The sequence below is a fragment of the Panthera tigris genome, chromosome A2 (genome assembly GCF_018350195.1).
Source record: "Panthera tigris isolate Pti1 chromosome A2, P.tigris_Pti1_mat1.1, whole genome shotgun sequence".
Lineage (NCBI taxonomy): Eukaryota > Metazoa > Chordata > Mammalia > Carnivora > Felidae > Panthera > Panthera tigris.
The window spans coordinates 117,563,122-117,583,414 of NC_056661.1; the positions used below are offsets into that span (position 1 = coordinate 117,563,122).

A 20,293-nucleotide genomic window follows, 5' to 3' on the forward strand; every position below is an offset into this window, starting at 1 on the left:
TTTTATATGAAAAATTAATTCAGTGCTCACTAACAGAGGATGATTTAAGCCTTTAGTAAAGTCAAGGTTAAAGCAGAATTTTGCAGCCTAAAGTATTTTCAGAGAACAAAATTAAAGCAGAGATTTAAAACATTTTATTATTGCCCTATTGCTAAAGCTGGTCATTTCTTGGGATGCTTTCTATTTTTTTCTTTTCTTTTTTCTTTTTTTTTTCCTTTTCCCTCCAGATTTTCTGGCACTTCATACAACAGTAAAAACTTTAGAAAGGCTCCTAACCACCTTACTGATGAAAATTTGGAAGCAGCTTTTGTTCTGGTTCTTCTTGTTGCTCTCCCTGACATTAGCGGTTTAGAGTACAATTTGAATAAATTTGAGGTGGAAAGAGGGTTTCTCCTAAGTGCTTTCAGGCTGTCCAGAAGCATTTTTCCTTGAGCCACTATGTCGTCTGCTCAGAATACAGCATGTGATAACCTATGATGAAGCTGTTATCATGGCACACTAAGCTATTAATATGTCACCATTCTAAAATAAAAAATTCAACTTATGTAACCGATTGGTATTCATCTCCTCTAAGGAATAAAGACAAATGTTAATGTTTCCCTTTACTTTAGAGCATTCCGACTTTCAAAATGCACAATAGTCTTTATTTTTAAGTATTTAACTAAAAGTGATAGTGTAGGAGGGCCTGGGTGGCTCAGTCGGTTCAGCGTCTGACTTCTGCTCAGGTCACGATCTCACAGTTCATGGGTTCGAGTCCCGCATAGGGCTCTGTGCTGACAGCTCAGAGCCTGGAGCCTGCTTCTGCTTCTGTGTCTCCCCCCTCTCTCTGACCCCTCCCCACCCCACCCTCAAAAATAAATAAACATTAAAAAAATTTTAAGTGATAGTGTAACACATTATCATGGAAAAAAACAAATCAAACTGGTATAAAAAGCAAAAGTGCTTTTTCCCTTCCCCAATATTATTACCCTAAATTTTATTTTATTTTATTTTATTTATTTTTTAAATATGAAATGTATTGTCAAATTGGTTTCCATACAACACCCAGTGCTCATCCTGACAGGTGCCCTCCTCAATGCCCATCACCCACCTTCCCCTCCCTCCCACCCCCATCAACCCTCAGTTTGTCCTCAGTTTTTAAGAGTCTCTTATGGTTTGGCTCCCTCCCTAACTTTTTTTTTCCTTCCCCTCCCCCATGGTCTTCTGTAAGTTTCTCAGGATCCACATAAGAGTGAAAACATATGGTATCTGTCTTTCTCTGTATGACTTACTTCACTTAGCATAACCCTCTCCAGTTCCATCCACGTTGCTACAAAGGGCCGTATTTCATTCTTTCTCATTGCCAAGTAGTATTCCATTGTGTATATAAACCACAATTTCTTTATCCATTCATCAGTTGTTGGACATTTAGGCTCTTTCATCAATAGACACTTCTCCAAAGAAGACATCCAGGGGCGCCGGGGTGGCTCAGTTAGTTGAGCGTCTGACTTTGGCTCAGGTCAGGATCTCGCAGTTCGTGAGTTCAAGCCCTGCGTCGAGCTCTGTGCTGACAGCTCAGAGCCTGGAGCCTGCTTCGGATTCTGTGTCTCCTCCTCTTTCTGCCCCTTCCCCACTCATGCTCTGTCTCTCTCTGTCTCTCAAAAATGAATAAACGTTAAAAAAATTAAAAAAAAAAGAAGACATCCAAATGGCCAACAGGCACATGAAAAGATAACCTACATTTTAATAGGTATTTTCAAAATGCCTTGTAAAAGGTTTATACTTACTTACATTCAACTATTCTTGAAACACACTTATAAATAAATGCACTTAATAACTTGGTATTCATTTGCTCAGAGCCTTTCCATATAGATTTGTTCTTGATCTAATTTAGTTTCACAGCTTTCCTACGAGATGCAGATATTAATCTCCCAATTCTATAAAACAAAAATAAGGAAACTTTAAGTTGCACAACAGTAACTCTGTGGTGTGCTAGGAATTGAACTTTAACTTCCTACCTTGTAGTAACATTATCTAGTCACTGACCTATACTCTCAGGCTAATTGGGAAAGACAAAGAAAATCTTACAGAAAATTCTTAGAAAAGATATAAATATTGAGAACTTGGTAAGCATAAAATATCAGCCTACTATTCTGGTCACCTAATTTTTTTCTCTGACTTAGAATAAAAGTCACATTTATGACTAATTCGATATTGTTTCTATACATATGTCAATTGGGACTCATTAGCCAACAGTTATAGAGACTAATACAGGTGTCCACTAATAAACGGCATAGAACACTGCAAACAATGCAGTTCCTGTATTTTAGAGATTCTGGGAAATGCTTTCTTTATCTTTAGTTTCACATCTCATCACAAAATCTCTGTGGTACCTGCGTAGCCACTGTGTCTAGTTGTGTATTATTACTTGGGAGACAAAAAAGCACCTCTGGTGTAGAGTGGTTCTGATTCTAGAAGGCTTAATCTCGACCTCAACTGTGACAGTCACTCTCTAGAGTATCCAGAAAGTAGATGGAGCTTCTGTGAGGATTAAAGTTACAGCTCTCCTCTACAAAAAACCTGATGGGCAAAACTGTCTTTCCTAACGTCCCTTAGGCTGTCAAATCAAATTGTGCCCATCGTTCTCACTCAGATGTCTTAAAAGAGGCTCTTTTCCTGCTGCTGTTACCTCTTAGATTCACACTTAGCCTTCACATGAGTGACGTAGGATAGGAATGCGTAGCCCATTACTCACTTAGACCTCTGAGTAAGAAAAATGGATGTCCTCCTCTCTGTTGAAATAAATAATAACCTTATTCCAGTAACAGCTTTAGAACTAGGTTGTCAAGTTTCCATCAAATTTAATTCTCTAGGTCTAAACCTATAGGACTAGAACCGTATTTATTCAACTAGCGTTCATAGTTTTACGATAGGTTGTCTCTGGATGAGAAGTGAAAATGTTAAGTAAACATCTTGAAGACTAAAACCAAATCTCATTATTTTGGGAATATCCAGGTAACAAATTCGTATTCAAATTCACTTTGAAACTGAAAGTTTGAGGTCATATGGGCACAACCTTTATGTCCTATGAATATGTAAGAAGCAAGAGAGAGACTGAATATATAGGCTGAGTTTTCATACCAATTTTGTTTACCCCATGAAATTTCATCTCTCATCAACAGCTCTGTATTTTCTCATTTTGATGCCTCTCAGTCCCTATTATTGAATCCTAATGGTTTCTGATGGTTTCTGCAGGATTGGATTGGTCTAGATTCAAGGTATCTAATGCAGAATTGGCTTCTCCATTTAATTGTGCATTTGGATGAGAAAGAAGTAGCTTTCCTAGTAGAACTGGGAATACAGTCAGGATAGACTTGATGTATAAATGAGCAGATGGGAACTTGACCTTGTGGATGCACTGAAAAGATAAAAAATCAGTAGCCTGATACCTAGCGGCCACCTCTGTTTTCGGCTCTAACCCTGTACTGCACAGCTTCGGGGAGAAACAGAGCAAGTCTGGAGTTTCAGCTCTATCAATTTATGCCAGAACTTGGGCAAGTTACTTATTCTGAGTACCAGTTTACTCATCTGAAAGATGAGAATCAGATGGTTGTTACAGGAATTATAGATTATATTTGCATGCCTGGCACACACACAATAGGCATTCAGTAAATAGTAACTATAGAGGGGTGCCTGGCTGGCTCAGTCAGAAGAATGTGTGACTCTTGATCTCAGGGTTGGGAGTTCAAGCCCCACATTGGGTACAGAGGTGACATAAATAAATAAATACTTAAAAAAAATAGTAACTACAGAACTAATCAGAAAATAGTAAACAGGGGTGCCTGGGTGATTCAGTTGGTTAAGCGTCCAACTTCTTTTATGTTCATTTATTTTTGAGAGAAAGAGAGAGACAGAGTATGAGCAGAAGAGGGGCCAAGAGAGAGGGAGGCACAGAATCTGAAGGAGGTTCCAGGCTCTGAGCTGTCAGCACAGATCCCAACGCAGGGCTTGAACCCATGAGCTGTGAGAGCAAGCCGAAGTTGGGCCCTTAACTGATTGAGCTACCCAGGTGCCCCAAGTATCCAACTCTTAATTTCAGCTCAGGTTATTATCTCACATTCGTGAGTTCAAGCTCCATGTCAGGGTCCATGTTGACAGTGCAGAAGCCTACTTGGAATCTCTCTCTCTCTCTCTCTCTCAAAAATAAATAAATAAACTTAAAAAAAAAAAAAAGAAAATAGTAAACATTACCAAGCTGCCAACCAAGACATGAGACATTTTTATCACCTCTCTCCCATTAAACTCTTTCAAATGGTCTGGAACCATAGAAACATGCAAAACTGAAGTTCATAAGGAGAAGATGCTGGAAAGCCCATTCATCCATTCAACAAATATAAGCTAAAAGGACACAAAGATGTCAGTCTGTAAGGTGGTAAGTCATGTATGCACATCACCACATTGTACAGTAGAACAAGACACATGCCACAAGATAAAGTGAGTTGGACTGTTATGAGCCTTTGAGAAAGAAAGTATTTCTTTCAACTGAATCACCAGACAATATTATATGGAAAGGGTAAGTTTAAACAGGATGTTGTAGGCAGAGTGGGTAAATACAGTGTGTTTATGATATAGTGACTAATTCAATTTGACTAAAGCATGGAGTAAATGACAGGGTAAAGCGTGACACAAGACAAAAAAGATAGGTTTGGACCATACCATAGAGGCCAGGCTAAGGAATTTGAGATTTTTTTTTTTCAGCAGAGTGATAATATGATTGATAGAATAACAGCTTTATTAATAGTTGACCTGGAAGCTTTGTGAAAGGACCAGTAGAAGGGAGAAATACCAAATCCAGTTAGGAGATTGCACGGTGATACAGGTGAAAGATTGCGATGTGCTGATTTAAGGTAAGAGCAAATGGAAGTAGAGGGGGAGGAGTGGGGAGTGGATTCAAGAGTTGAGGGAACTAGCAAATACGCTGTTTATTCATAAAGAAAGGAGGGTAATGTGGTATTTCAACTTCTTACTTTTGTTATCAACATAAAAATGTATGTTCTGTTTGATCCGGCCTTTGTTCATTTATTAAGCTTAATAAATATGGGATGTTTGACAACCAGTCTTATCAGCTGCCAATATGATTTCATTAGCAATTAAAATAAAACTTAACACTATGAAAAATAAATAAAAATAAAATAAAACTTAGCACTATGTTTGACTTCTGTGTTATTCTTCCTAAGAGCACTAGTCTTTCATTTTTAGAAGAGCGTTCTCATTGCTGGATGCTCATTAGAATCCCCTAGAGAACATTTTTTTTCATGTTTATTTATTTTTGAGAGACAGAGAGAGAGAGCCAGAGCATGCGCAGGGGAGGGGCACAGAGAGAGGAAGACACAGAACCCGAAGCAGGCTCCAGGCTCCAAGCTGTCAGCACAGAGCCAACACGGGGCTCGAACTCGTGAACCACGAGATCATGATGTGGGCCCAAGTTGGACACTTAACCAACTGAGCCACCTAGGCACCCCATCCCCTGGAGAACATTTTTAAAATTCTAATATCTGGGCTCCAGCCCTGGACAAATGAATCAAAATCTCTGGGAACTGGACTGGGGCATCGGTTTTTCGGTTTTAGTCTCCCCACTGATTCCAGGGTACAGCCTCAGTTGGGAACAGCTGACCTTGCATACGATGCACTATAGGCTCTAAATAAGCACACATGCTCACATGCTCCTTATCCATTCATCGTAAAAGTCACTGAGCGTTCTCATGGTCGTTCATACGCAAGTCTCAGCTGAGGGGTGGTTCTCCAGAATTCCCTGACGTCCGGCATTCCTTGCTGGTCTCTCTCCACTCTACACCACTCCATCGTGGGACAATAAATAATCCCAATTCCTACTGTAAGTACAGATATGAGAAAAAAATAGCCTGAAAATAAAGTAGACGCTATCTACTGATAGCAGAGAGCAAAGACAGAAAGAACACACGTCCTTGGTTAATTGAACTACTATATCAATCAGCCCAGAAGCCTAATCTACCACTGGACTTCAGGTTTATATGAACCAAGAAATTTATTTATCATTGAAGCCACTTTGGGTTCGGGTTTCTGTTACAGTCAAAAGAATATTATATTAGAAGCCCTTTATGCTCTTAAAATAAAGGGTTTTAGATCTTGTTGCTATCAGACTTCAGAAGCGACAACATGCTAACCTGAAATGTGCATCTTTTACAGGATGCCAGCTACAATTCTGTTGTCCTAGTGACATAAACACGTGGGCTGCAAGTGCTACACAGCTGTGAAAACCTGGACTTTGAAATCTGATGCATTTTCCAGCTGTACCCTGACCATTTAACTGTGTTCTTTTGTTTCGTTTTTAGCAGCGTAAACTACATTACCTGAAATTTCCTTAGAGCGGTATTTCAGTGTATTTTCAAGGAAGAAAATGATTTCTAAGTTCTAGGCTCTGAATATGCCCTTGAAATGTAATCACACCTATAATATTACCAGAAACTACTATCTATTAAATTATGTGTTGAAAATAAACTGAAAATCCATTTCTTCAAAAGATGCCTACGATACAGAAGAATGTGAAAAAAAAGGGGGGACACAGAACCTACATTTATATTTGATTATATGTACATCAGAAAACTCTAAGAGGAAGAGGTCATGAACAATGGTTAATTTCAAGGAAAGTGGGGGACTGGGCAAATGAGAATGTTGGGGGAGACATATCCCTATAGACTTTTTATACTTTATGGTCTTTGAAGTAATGTGATTATATTACCCATACACAATTTTAAAGTATCACTTTAACAAAAATAAATTTTATAATTCTAAAATATACTTTTTACTAGAAGTACACCCAAATTAATTGACTACTCTACCATCAAGAACCCACCCACATGATACCTGGGTGGCTCAGTTGGTTGAGCATCCAACTCTTGATTTCAGCTCAGATCATGATCCTAGGGTCATGGGATTGAGCCCTGCCCTGGGCTCTGCGCTGAGTGTGGAACCTGCTTAAGGTTCTCTCTCTCTCTCTCTCTCTCTCTCTCTCTCTCTCTCTCTCTCTCTCCTCTCTCTCTCTCTGCCCCTCTCCCCCGCTCATGCTCTATCTCTCTAAAATAAAAAAGCAAGAACCCACATGAGAACCCTACCATTTCCACTCCATGCCATATTAGACTTTTAGCTATAACAATACTCAATTTGAGATTTCAGAGCCTTTTTTGTGGAATGCTCTTTTTAGTGATTCAATTCTATTAGGACATCCAAAACATTAAGGCCACAAGTGACCCTGAAACCACAAAATGGAAACATTGGTTGTCCAAAATGGGTTCAAGCACTCAGCGTAAAGGGAGAGAAGACACGGTTAAAGATGCAGATCAAAGGAGGCTGCGTCGGCTTTCCAGCCCTGAATATCCAAAGAACACGCACAGCTCACAAACCTGATATCTAACAACTAGATGTCCTACAAATGGTACATGAGGATTGATGGGTTACAGCTCATTGAAGGTTGTTTGCGTCTTTGTCCTCCAACTTGCCCCAGCCACCATTTCAAACCAGATCTTGTTTGAAAGATCTAGGGACAGACAGTGGAGTCCAATCCTAATACCAAAAATAATGGTGCCGGCTAACATTAATTGATGATCTGATACTCATTTACCAAGTATATATTTCAGACTCAAGCTAAGCATTTAAGAGGCATTCAGAGACTCAGCCAGATTCATTAGAAAATCAACAAGCAAAAAAAGAAAACAGCCAGATCACTAATAAACCTAATTTTTTTTTCATTTTTTAAGAAGGCTTCATACCCAACGTGAGGCTCCATACCCAACTCATAGCGCTGAGATTAAAGAGCCCTGTGCTCTACTGACCGAGCCAGCCAGGCACCACAATAAACCTAATTTTTGAAAAATTATGGACTGAATAGATTCATAAATTATAGTACAGCAACACTATGATGATACAAAACTGCTAAAAATAACTGACCACTATATTAAAATGCTGAATATATAACATAAGATTTGATCTTTAAGAAGCAGAATGTCAAATGGCATGTAAACTCATTACAATTATGTACAAGATGTGGATGAGGCACAGAAGATAACATACAAATTTTAAGATAGCTGTATTAGGAAAGTGGGATTACAGGTGGTCTTTTTTTCCTTTCTCAAAATTGCTTTCAATCTTGCCGTTAGCCCATGTATTATTTTAACCTATGTTAGTCAGCATATATAAGCAGCTGCAGAACAAGATCCAACATATTGGCAATTTAAATAAGATTGCAGTTTATTTCTCTTTCCTATTACAGCCTCTTTCCTATTACAGCCATGCAGTGCTGATTCGGTGGTTCTAAACTATGTGTCTACCTAGAAATATTGTTACTGAGAGGGAAAGAAGGGATTTGGAAATCGACCAGCAGTTTTTTTGCCTCACTACTCTCTTTTCCTAAGGGTATGAAAATCAGTTTGCAGTTGTTTAGGCTTTTAAACCCATATTAACTGCAAGCTCTCTACTCGCCCTTCCTTATCTAGTAACCAGTTCCTTAAATCAAGGATGCTGTGCCTCTTCACCAAGCACATAGCACTGGTCTTGTCACCAGAATAAGTTTTATGTTTCCCCAGATCCCCATATGGCTGGCTCCTTCTTCTCACTCAGGTCTCTGCTCAAATGTTGCTTCCTCACATACGGCATTCCTGAACTCCCCTATTTAAAGCAGCCTCCCATGTAGTCATCATGTCTTACCTTGGTTTTTTTTCTTTTCAGTCTATCATTACTTGAAATTATTTGTCTTTATGATTTGCCTTCCCCCCATAGAATTGAAGTTCCTAAGAGCAGAGACCTTGTTTACCTCTGTGTCCTCAGCATTTGGTATACAGCACCAAGCACAGTGCCTGATGCGTAGAAAGAAGACAAAAAATTTTCAATGAATGAATGAATGATCAACCCTACTGTAACTACAGTGCTGACGGGATCCAGCAGAGAAATAATAAAAGACACTTGACAATGCGGTGCCTGGCAGGCTCAGTCGGGAAGAGCATGCAACTCTTGATCTTGGGAGTTGTGAGTTCAAGCCCCATGTTGGGCGTAGAGATTACTGAAATAAATAAAACTTAAAAAAATAAAAAACCACTTGACAATGACTAGATAAAGTCCTCTGATGTTTTCTCATCGACCTTAAAAATATCAGGGGGAGGAAAAGGTGTTTTACAAGCTAGTGAGAAAATACCCAATAGTTATCTAAACTCATTTAATCTTGTACGACTGATTCAAGGTACAGGCATATACTTTCCAATAGCAACGTTGTACCACTCAGTTCTATTAAACCTGATCATCCAAATTCCTGATCAACTCATTTTCCTGTAAGCTTCAGAGTTCAATGTAACAGCTGATGGTGTTAACAGAAATCATCCTAACTGGGACTGTAATAACGAATACCAAAAAGAATTAAAAGTGAATTGTTATTTCCCTTCCTTCCAGTCTGAGACAAGTACAACACCCGCAGAATTCAAGGGTACATTCCGGTGTGAATGTGTGGGTGAGGAGAATAAAAACACTGCCATCCAAAAGGGAGATCTTGTTCTAAATTCAGTTTGTTGACTTTTTGACCAAATTTGGCATTTTATGAATTTTAATCATAGCTCTTAAAGCATGCCTTACAGATAAGCCAATAACAAACCCTTTAAATATGCATGGGGGGGCACCTGGGTGGCTCAGTCGGTTGAGCATCCGACATCAGCCCAGGTCATGATCTCGCGGTCCGTGGGTTCGAGCCCCGCATTGGGCTCTGTGCTGACAGCTTGGAGCTCGGAGCCCGGAGCCTGTTTCAGATTCTGTGTCTCCCTCTCTCTCTGACCCTCCCCTGTTTATGCTCTGTCTCTGTCTGCCTCAAAAATAAATAAACATTTAAAAATAAATAAATAAATAAATAAATAAATAAATAAATATGCATAGGAGTTAACTGTAACAAATGTAAAGTTAAATACACACAAATGTGAAGAGGAATTTCTCCTGCTAAATTATCAGTAATCATACCTTGGATACTAAGACCCTACCTCAAATACTAAGACCCCACCAAGGTGTGAGGAGATGCTGAGGGATTATAGAGAGTGTCTGGCAGAATAATACTCTTAGTGGATTCTTGCACTGAAAGCATATAATACATTACATATTATATGACTTCCAAACATGACATATAGGAGGCCACTTGAAAATCCAATTATTCATGTGTTATTGCCTCTGAAGCTACACAAAACTCGAGCTTTCACAGAATCATTGATGTAAGAAATCTTTTCTTGAGGAAATAATTTGTAACAAACCTGAGAACTAAAACACTCACTAGTTTCCAAATGAGAATTCATTGTTTTCCCTCGTAAACCAGACCTTTCTCTTGGGATGCACACTCGTGAGTGGTTACACATTCTTTCCAGGCACTTGTTGGTATCTACTGCTTTCCCACATTTCCCGTGTCCACAGAGAGGCTCACAGTGCCCGTCTCCTCTCCTCTCAACTAGGTAACAACTAATATCTCTTTCACTTTTCCCTCCACCAACAGCATAAAATTTGAATTCTCTTCGTATGACATTCCAGGGGCATTCCAATTTGGATTCATTTCACCTTCCAGCCTTACCTCTTGCTACAAATCCCCCAAGCATATGCCTGATCCCTAAATAAGTTAAAAACCTTCATCTCTCAGTGTCATTGTCCACATTTGTTGAGTCTGAAATGCCAAAATACTATCCCCTTCCTTCTGTTCCTTCTTCCTGTTCATCTTCTAGTGCTCAGCTCTAGTTAACTTTATCCCAATACCATCAGTAGAGACTCCTTCCACCTTGCTCCCATGACATTTTGCTTGTTTATAATAAAATTTAAAATAACATTATTATTATTATTATTACTACTACTAATACTATTATTAAGGCCTTACTATGTGCCAGACACTTTGCTAAGCAGGCATTAACTCATTCAATCATAGCCATTATTATTCCATCTTATAGAAGCCTCTACAAGATTAACTCATTTAACATTTTTTTAATGTTTATTTTTCAGAGACAGAGAACACAAGCAGGGGAGAGGCAGAGAGACAGAGGGAGACACAGAATGGGGAGCGGGCTCCAGGCTCCGAGCTGTCAGCACAGAGCCCGATGCGGGGCTCGAACCCATGAACCGTGAGATCGTGACCTGAGCTGAAGTCGGACACTAAACTGACTGAACCACCCAGGTGCCCCAAGATTAACTCATTTAAAGCCATGCACTTAGGAATTGAAATTAAGATACTCTGACTCTAGAGACAATGTTCTTCTAGAGAATTCTGCCTGACACTGTAATTAGTATTCAGAACTCTGTCTCTCCATTGATACTGTAAGTTCCTTGACATGTGGGCTGGGTCTTTGTAGCTCCGTACACCCAACAGTGTCTACCGATGCGTTTTGTGCGCGATAGTCTTGTGCTCAGATTCTTTAATAAACAGAGAAGAGGATGTGGCAGTTTGCCAACTCCAATAAAGTATAGTTTTCTTACACCACCCCTTTCTTTCCTACCATCCACCTCCCCACCTTATTAGTTCCGATCACCAAACGTGCACATAATCCATAAAGCAGAAGCTGGAGCTATCACAGAGCTCTGGCACCCCGTATTAGTGGAACTGTCCTGAGAAGTGAGGCTGTGCAAGTACCACAGGATGGGCAGCCTAACACAGGCTCACCATCTGAGAGTCAGCTAGAAACATAACAGCAGTTCGAGCTAATTTCCACACGAGCGGCAACAGTTATGTCTAAGCTACAAGCATCCCGGCCCTCCAAGCATTACTACCACAATATTCATTGAGCAATAACAATTGCTAGACGCGGTTGAGAATGTCGAATCGGATGTCATTCTTTACCTAGGAGACTGGTAATTTACAGAAACATAAGAATGGCCATTGCCTTCTCTCCTCCTTCTTCCACCCATACACGTATCCGCTAAGCAGTGCGGCAATATTCCTCCAGTGATTCGAAGTACCCATGGATACTGAATTGGCCATTCAGCAAAGATGCATTAACTTAATCAAGCTGAGATGATCGCATTTAGTGTGCTGCCATACTGACTCACCATATAGATCTTAGCGTCCTACACAAGTTAGTACAGTTTTTAAATGTGATTAATGTCCTCACATAGTTTATGATGTGAGATCAAAGATATAGCCCAGGTTGGCCCTGGGAAAAAAATGAAAGAGAGGCAGAAATATAATTCTCACCTCTCCTAATAGCATCACCTTCTGCTCTGTGATATGTGCCCCCTTTATTCCGCTAGGCTCCATCCCATTTCTAATTTCAACTAATCTCTGCTAACAACATTTCCCTGGCAATGGGCCAATTAAGACATTACATTGTTAATTTTAATTCTGATCAAAGTAATACATGCACATCATTTAAAAACTAAAACTTGACAGAAAGCAGTCCTCTCACCCACCCTTTCCCAGCCCCTATTCCTGTTTCTTTGGAGTGACTGCTTTCAGTTCTTTTTAGCTGTGTCTTTCAGTGCTTATATCCAATTTACAAATAATGTGCTTATGCTGTTACTTCTTGATTTTTGTATTTTAAACATTATTTGCTTCTCTCTGTGGAAGATGAGGAATTACCTCTTTTAATACAACCCCCCCACACAAACACCCAAAAACACACACATATTTCCCCTTCCCCATCTTCCCAAAGTAACTACACCATATTTTTAGGTTAAACCCATAATTGAAGACTACATAATTATGAATCTATTAATATTGTTTACAGTTCAGTCATGCAATTTATCATAATTATATCTCTTGTACAACTTTTTATTTCCTAAAAGTTTATACTGTCCTCTATTTTTTTGGTTGCTTGATTTTCTACATACCTGTCATCAACTCATTCTCAAACTCTCCATTCAAACTGAAAACTCTTCCCAATAGGGTCAAATCCCTCGTGTAGTCTGTCAGCTTAATTTGTTTCCTGGAGACTTCCCTAAGGACTCCTCTGTTCTTCCCTTACAATCCGGACGAACTGTTTTCTAGGTTTCTGGATATCTGCCGCTGTGGGGCTTCCTTTGCGATCATCCTGGGAATTCCTTTTGCCTCCTTTCCGTGTTAGATCCCTTATCTTTTCTATTTCACGCCTACCTCTTTCTTATTTTACTTACTCATTTTCATGGAGCATATCCTTCCATATTGTTTTGAAAAAGGGTCAGTAACTCTGTTGAGACCTCATATATCTGAAAACACATTTATTCTCATGTTTAGACAGGTATAGAATTTTTGTTGGGGGGAGCGCCTGGGTAGTTCAGTCCGTTGAGCGTCCGACTCCTGATTTCGGCTCAGGTCACAATCTCGGGTTTGTGGGATTGAACTCTCTGCTGGGCTCTGTGCTGGGTATGGAGCCTGCCTGAGATTCTCTCTCTCTCTCTCTCTCTCTCTCTCTCTGCCCCTTATATGAGAGTAAGTCTCTGGAATACTGTAATTCTAAAAAGTTCACTTATTGTGCTGTCACCTTCCAAGGTCAACCTGGTATAGAGGTCACTTAAGAAAACTAGAGGAAGGCTCTGGGATAGACCAAAACAGCACGCTGATGAACTTTTCTGCTAGAGCTGAGGTAAAGAATACAGGTTCCGGGGGCGCCTGGGTGGCTCAGTCGGTTAAGCGGCCGACTTCGGCTCAGGTCATGATCTCGTGGTCTGTGAGTTCGAGCCCTGCGTCGGGCTCTGTGCTGACAGCTCAGAGTCTGGAGCCTGTTTCAGATTCTGTGTCTCCCTCTCTCTGACCCTCCCCCATTCATGCTCTGTCTCTCTCTGTCTCAAAAATAAATAAACGTTAAAAAAAATTTTTTTGAATACAGGTTCCGGATTCCAGAGAAGGCTATCCAAACTCCAGCTCCTCTCTGATCCATCATGAAGCTTTGGGCAATAGTTTTTTTTTACCTTTTCTGAGCTCAACTTCCTTGTCTGAAACCTGGCTGTGGTAATACCCAACAAGACTCTTTTGAAGATCACAAGATAATGTTATGTACAAGTTTCTGGCACATAAAGGACTCCTAATAAATATTCGTTGAACCCAAATTGCAGAGTTGCCTGGAGCGGTGCTTGGCTTTTCCAGATTAAAATGACACCGGAGGGCGTCTTTTGGGACAAGCACTGGGTGTTGTATGGAAACTAATTTGACAATAAATTTCATATAACAAAAAAAATAATAAATAAATAAAATAAAATGACGCTGAATCCTCACACCCATTAAAACCCTGAATGTTTTTCCTTATGTAAAGTGCTTTTCCTAAAAGTTAGGAAAAGTTAAGCTCTTTCCTGAGATTACTGTATTAAGATGGCGGGGGAAAGCAGAGGTGATGCCAGTAACAGTCTTGAATGCCAAGTAGGGAATTTGGGCTTTATGCCATGAGGAAATGGTTAATGCTTCTAAACTAGGGAATGACACCTTAGGGGAAATTACTCTGAGAGCATTGAATAAAATGATTTGGTGTTGGGTAAAGAGTATAGTAAGAAAGATTGGTTAGGACACAATTTAAATATTCCACGGGGCGCCTGGGTGGCTCAGTCGGTTGAGCGGCCGACTTCGGCTCAGGTCATGATCTCGCGGTCTGTGAGTTCGAGCCCCGCGTCGGGCCCTGTGCTGACAGCTAGGAGCCTGGAGCTGCTTTGGATTCTGTGTGTCCCTCTCTCTCTGCCCCTCCCCCGCTCATGCTCTGTCCCTCTGTCAGAAATAAATAAAAACATTAAAAAAAAATTTCTTTTTAAATATTCCAGAGCAGAGGCCTCAGACATTCAAAGAATGATAGTAATATTGGCAGACCTGACATGAGGTCAAAAAATCTCTTACTGGCTACAAAGTGCTCATGGAAAGGGAGTAGAGTTTACCCGTCAGATGATAGTGTGTTTATCATACATTAGTAACCACTTCACGAAGTGATTCCTTAAGATGGTTGATAGTCTCACATATCACTCATAATAACGTGAATATAGAAATGTATCTTGGCCTAAAACACTTCAAGTGAAGTTTATTTATTTATTCCAACACAAACTCTTCAGTTTTGAGGGAGGAGGATAGAAAAATGAACTTGGGAAGCCAAGACGTGAATTTAAGAGCTCAGTGAAACAGAGATAAAATTTTGGCTTCAGCCTTTAGTTTATAAACATGTTAATAAGCTTTTTATACAAGGAGACTAGGAAATAGACGAATAGGAACACACTGGGCATTCCCTTGCAGGTCTGTGGGAACCAGAAGGCTCACCAGTTGTAGGTAAGTGTGGCTCACATTGCAGGTTATGCAGGGCAGAAGAAATCGTCTCATTATTTGTGTTCCCTTTATGACTGGAGACTCATCCACTCAAATATTGCCATGGTTTTCAGCAAGCGAGATCATTTAGGTTTGCCATCTCAGGGGCTATTAAGAAATATTGGGTGGACATCACTAGGTTCAAGTACTTGTTTACTTCTTTCATTTTTCTCTTTGCTGACCAAAGGAAATTACAAACCATTATGTGCAACCATTACAGATTTATGAGAGAAATAAATGACTCCTTTGATGGATTTAAGAATGCAGAAGGCTTAAGTGGATGCTTTCCTCAAAACATAATTCTATTTCCCACTTACAACTCTGACCCCTCTCGAACTCCCTCCTTCTTCGTAACTACTAATCCCGATGCAGAGAAAACAGAATGTTGAAGAAAAATAAGTTTCATATAACCCACCGCTACAATATGCAATTCCCCAAACACATTCATAATTGTATTCAATATCTGTGCACGTAAGGACAAGGTAAATTTCAGGGAAAATGTTAGTTCCCTAAAAATAAAGAATGACGTCTGAAAGCTCCTAAGTGGTACACCATGTCCCCCAAAGTATGACAGTTTTAATCAACTACATCTCATAGTGAGGAATCACTGAACATTTTTGAGTATGGAATTCTCCAATAGAAACTGGGAAGAGTTAAACTTCCCAAGCAGACTCAACATAGTTCAATTAAGCACTAAACAAATACTCTGCCAAATACACGGTTCTAGGAAATCTTGATCAGGTAGCACTAAGAAAGCCAATGATCGGTAGGGCAACCAATCGAGGTGCCAACGAAGCCAAGCCCTCTTAGCGCTAAGTAAAGAAGATGAGAGAAACTGAAGTGGAAAGAGAAGGGATGCGACCGAGTGCAAAAGGGGCCCGCAAATGCCTCCCATTCCTGCACGTGTGCCCTGTACACGGACTTTGTATCATGTGGAGGAGCCAGGCAAGCCTAGTGATGATGACAGACATGTGGCTATCATTCAGGCAGACACGGAGCAGCCACCAGATATACGTAGAGCCTCCCAACCCCAACTGAGCTAGTTTCGATGAGAAAAAACAAAAACAAAAAAACAAAACCCCCAGCCAACCCACAAAACTGTAAGAAACACAGCTATTGTTGTTTCAGGGCAAAGCTTTAAACAGCGTGTTGTGTGGCAAAAGTGAATACAGAAAGTGGTATGAGGGGGCACCTGGGTGGCTCGGTCGGTTCAGCGTCCGACTTCAGGTGATGATCTCACAGTTTGTGGGTTCGAGCCCCACATCAGGGGCTCTGAGCTATCAGCTCAGAGCCTGGAGCCTGGAACCTGCTTCAGATTCTGTCTCTCTCTCTCTCTCCCCCCACTCCCCTGCTCATGCTCTGTCTCCCAAAAATAAATGTTTAAAAAAAAAAGTGGTATCAGAACTGGAAAGCTGCTATAACAGCAACTTCAAATATGTAGCACTCACTTGGGACCAGGTGGGAGACAGAGACTGGAAAGGTGGCAAAAATAAATGGTAGCCAAAACTGAGGACATTGTGAATAAATTGTTAGCAGGGGGCTAGAAAATCCGTGGAGGATCTGCTACAGCACCCTGGAACAATGGAGTCTGGGTCATACAGTAGGGACACGATGGCAAAACTGTTGTCTGTGATAATTTGGAAGACAGGAAATTTACCTAATGATCTTGTAGGTTTGGCTACAGAGCTTCTCAGGCAAAAGGTTAAAGGAGTATTTTCTTTTGATTTTTGGTTGCATATGACAAGGCACAAAAAAGAGAGATGGGCTAAAGAGAGAACTATAGTTTTGCTGCAGAATTCTATAGGCATTATAAAGGAGCCAGGAGTTAAGAGCTTAGAAAATAAAACGATTTCATATCTCTGGGCTTTCAAAGTAAAAGATTAAAAGAGTCTCAAAATAAGAACTGATATTGGGGTAAAGATCCAAATAAAGGGTGTGGCTGAAAGACCCTTTGGTAAACTGCTGAATGCTATAGTGGTACATAGAATCTTAAGGATGTCGTATCACAGCAGCCTGACATGCAGCCCGAAGTTGAAAGTGGCCTTCTCAAAAGGAGTTGGTGATATGGCCTGCAGGGCATAGAGTAGGCCCAAATTAGATTCCTAGAAAGCCCACAAGTATGTGTGTGTGTGTGTGTGTGTGTGTGTGTGTGTGTGTGTATAGACATATATATATATTTTTTTATTTTATTAATTTATTTTGAGAGAGAGAGCGCATGTGCACAAGCAGGGGAGGGAGAGAGAGAATCCCAAGCAGGCTCCACAATGCCAGTGCAGACCCCAGCGCAGGGCTTGAACTCACAAACTGGGAGATCATGACCTGAGCCGAGATCAAGAGTTGGATGCTTAACTGACTGAGCCACCCAGGCGCCCAAAGACCACAAGTTTTTAAGAGAGTTGCACTAGCTAAATTCTGGCCAAACTTGGACTAAAACAGAAACAACTCAAAATAAAAAGATTCCTCTGGGCCCCCAATTTTCTACATGCAAGAAGCAAGCTGAGAAAGCAACCCAAATACAAACGTGAGCTGTTGTTTATTGAAGTGGGAGGGAGGGAGAAGAAAGAGCCCTGAAGGCCATAAACCCCCTTTCTCTGAGAAGAGCCTGAAAGGACAATAAGCAAGAGAGTCAACTTTAGGAAAAACTACTGGCCCTTATCAAAAAATGCTCCCTGCTTCTTGAGAAGAGGCAACCTGGCAACATGTGCCTGGCTAAACTTCAGAACTGCTGTGGACAATTTTTTTTTAAGTATTAGCAAAAGTTTATTATTCTGATTGTTCCTTTTTTTTTCTTTTAGAGTAATCTCGGGGTGCCTGAGTGGCTCAGTCAGTTGGGCATCCGATTTTGGCTCAGGTCATGATCTCGTGGGTTGTGAGTTCGAGCCCCACATCCGGCTCTGTGCTGATGGCTAGGAGCCTGAAGCCTCCTTCAGATTCTGTGTCTCCCTCTCTCTCTCTGCCCCTATCCCAACTGCCCTCTGTCTCTCTCTCTCTCTCTCTCTCTCTCTCTGTCAAAAGTAAATAAACATTATATATATCATATATATTATATATCATATATATTATATTATACATTTTATATTATATTATACATTTTATATTATTTATATTATATTATATTATATAAATGAATAACCTCTACATCCAACAAGGGACTTGAACTCACAACTCCAAGATCAAGAGGTGCATGCTCTACCGACTGAGACAGCCAAGTGTTTCTCTGATTATTACTTCTTAAGAACTTTAGTATACAGGGGTGCCTGGGTGGCTCAGTCGGTTAAGCGGCCGACTTCGGCTCAGGTCATGATCTCGCGGTCCGTGAGTTCGAGCCCCGCGTCGGGCTCTGTGCTGACAGCTCAGAGCCTGGAGCCTGTTTCAGATTCTGTGTCTCCCTCTCTCTGACCCTCCCCTGTTCATGCTCTGCCTCTCCCTGTCTCAAAAGTAAATAAAACGTTAAAAAAAATAATTTAAAAAAAAAAAAAGAACTTTAGTATATAAAGTGTTCCAGGGGTGAGGGCTTTGTTCCCTAGGGATTGAAGGTAGAACCACAACAAAATAGCCTGCCCGAAATAGCAGTTCTATTCTTGCTTAGATCTTAAGAAGGTGGTCACTTTCCACATTAGAAAACTATGTGAGATTTAAACAAATAAAAAATAAAATTTAAAAAAAGAAAGAAAGAAAACTATGTGAGGCCACCCATTTTAGTTAGCAACCTTTGAATTCCAGATTATCAGAACAACAGGCTTTGATGAAAATTGTGCCAGTTTCACTAATTTGAATTGCAGTTTTTTTCTTCCCTGCCCCATTTATACATGCTAGTTGTTTGCACCCCAAAATCCTCATCTGAGTTTCCTACCTCATCTCTTATGTTGAATAGAAAGGGGTTTGTGTTGGTAGTTCCGGGGGGAAGATAAGAGGCTCTCTGAAAGTAGTATTTATTAACTATAAACAGAAATATCACAGTTTTTCCCAGAATTCTACCTCCCTAATTACTTTAAGTCATATCCATTATACACCTCAAAGGTCCGCTGAGAAAGTAGCAGCAAATCGCATTAATCTGGCCAAGTACAAGAGCACAAGTTCAGGCCCAGTGTCCCTGGCACTATGATTAAGGATACAAAGAGCGAGGAAGGTAGGACTTCAGCTGTGAGTGTTTATTGGGTTACCCTGTCCCCCTCTCTCTATCTGACACAGGGTGTGAGGCCAGACAACTTCAAGAGGTACTGCACCTGAGAAGCCGCATGCAGAGAGCCTCATCCATACCTGGACTAGCTGTGTATCATAAGATCCTGGACTTTGATCCTGATACCTTAGGATAAAATTACAGGGGTGGGGGGCGAGGGAGGGGAGGGGAAGAGTCCTGTGATATGAATAAGCAGATTTGACAAATAGGAGAAATGTGAATGATTTGCAGCCAGAAGGCAGACTGGTAAACTGTTAAAAAAAAAATAGCCACATATTCCTGCCATCCCTGAACGCAAGCCCTTTTCCTATATGACTTTACAACTCAGCCCATCAAGAGATGGAATCTACTCTTCTGGTAAATCTGAATTTGACCATGTGATTTCCTTTAGCAGATAGCACACTGGCAGGCATGATCTAAGTAGAGGCTTAGAAAGTGCCAGTACATTGGGGCTTGCCCTCTGTTGCTACTTGGAATTTTTTCTGCTACCATGTAAAGGAGCCTGGGCTAGCCTGGGGGACGGTGAGAGCTACATGGCTGTCATGAAGAGCAAGTCAGAAACAGACACAGAACACCTCCCATCCTGTGAGGGAAGATTTCTCAGACCACATTCAGCTTGGCCTAGCCAGCCCAGACCAGAAGAGCTCCCAACCCCCACAGAACAGTGGGAAATAATCCATTAAATTTAGGTATGGTTTTTAGTCAGAAAAATTGCATGGATAAATGGGGTTCTTCCTAAAGAATCTTCTTCTTTGACATTATAACGAGCAGAAAAGATGAAGGAACCTGTGACACAGAGCAAGATTTTACAGAACAGCTTCTAAAAGAAATTGGAAAGAGGAAAGCAA

The 20,293-nt window shown here is 40.6% G+C and overlaps 1 long non-coding RNA gene across 1 annotated transcript in view; it reads left to right on the forward strand.

The window, feature by feature from the left end:
• The window catches only part of LOC122234043, a 33,361-nt gene extending 19,341 nt beyond the window's left edge, over nucleotides 1–14,020 (forward strand). The window contains exon 3 of the long non-coding RNA XR_006211762.1: nucleotides 13,818–14,020. This is a non-coding gene — a long non-coding RNA (uncharacterized LOC122234043). The remainder of the gene's footprint in view (nucleotides 1–13,817) is intronic.
• The last annotated feature ends 6,273 nt before the right edge of the window (nucleotides 14,021–20,293 follow it).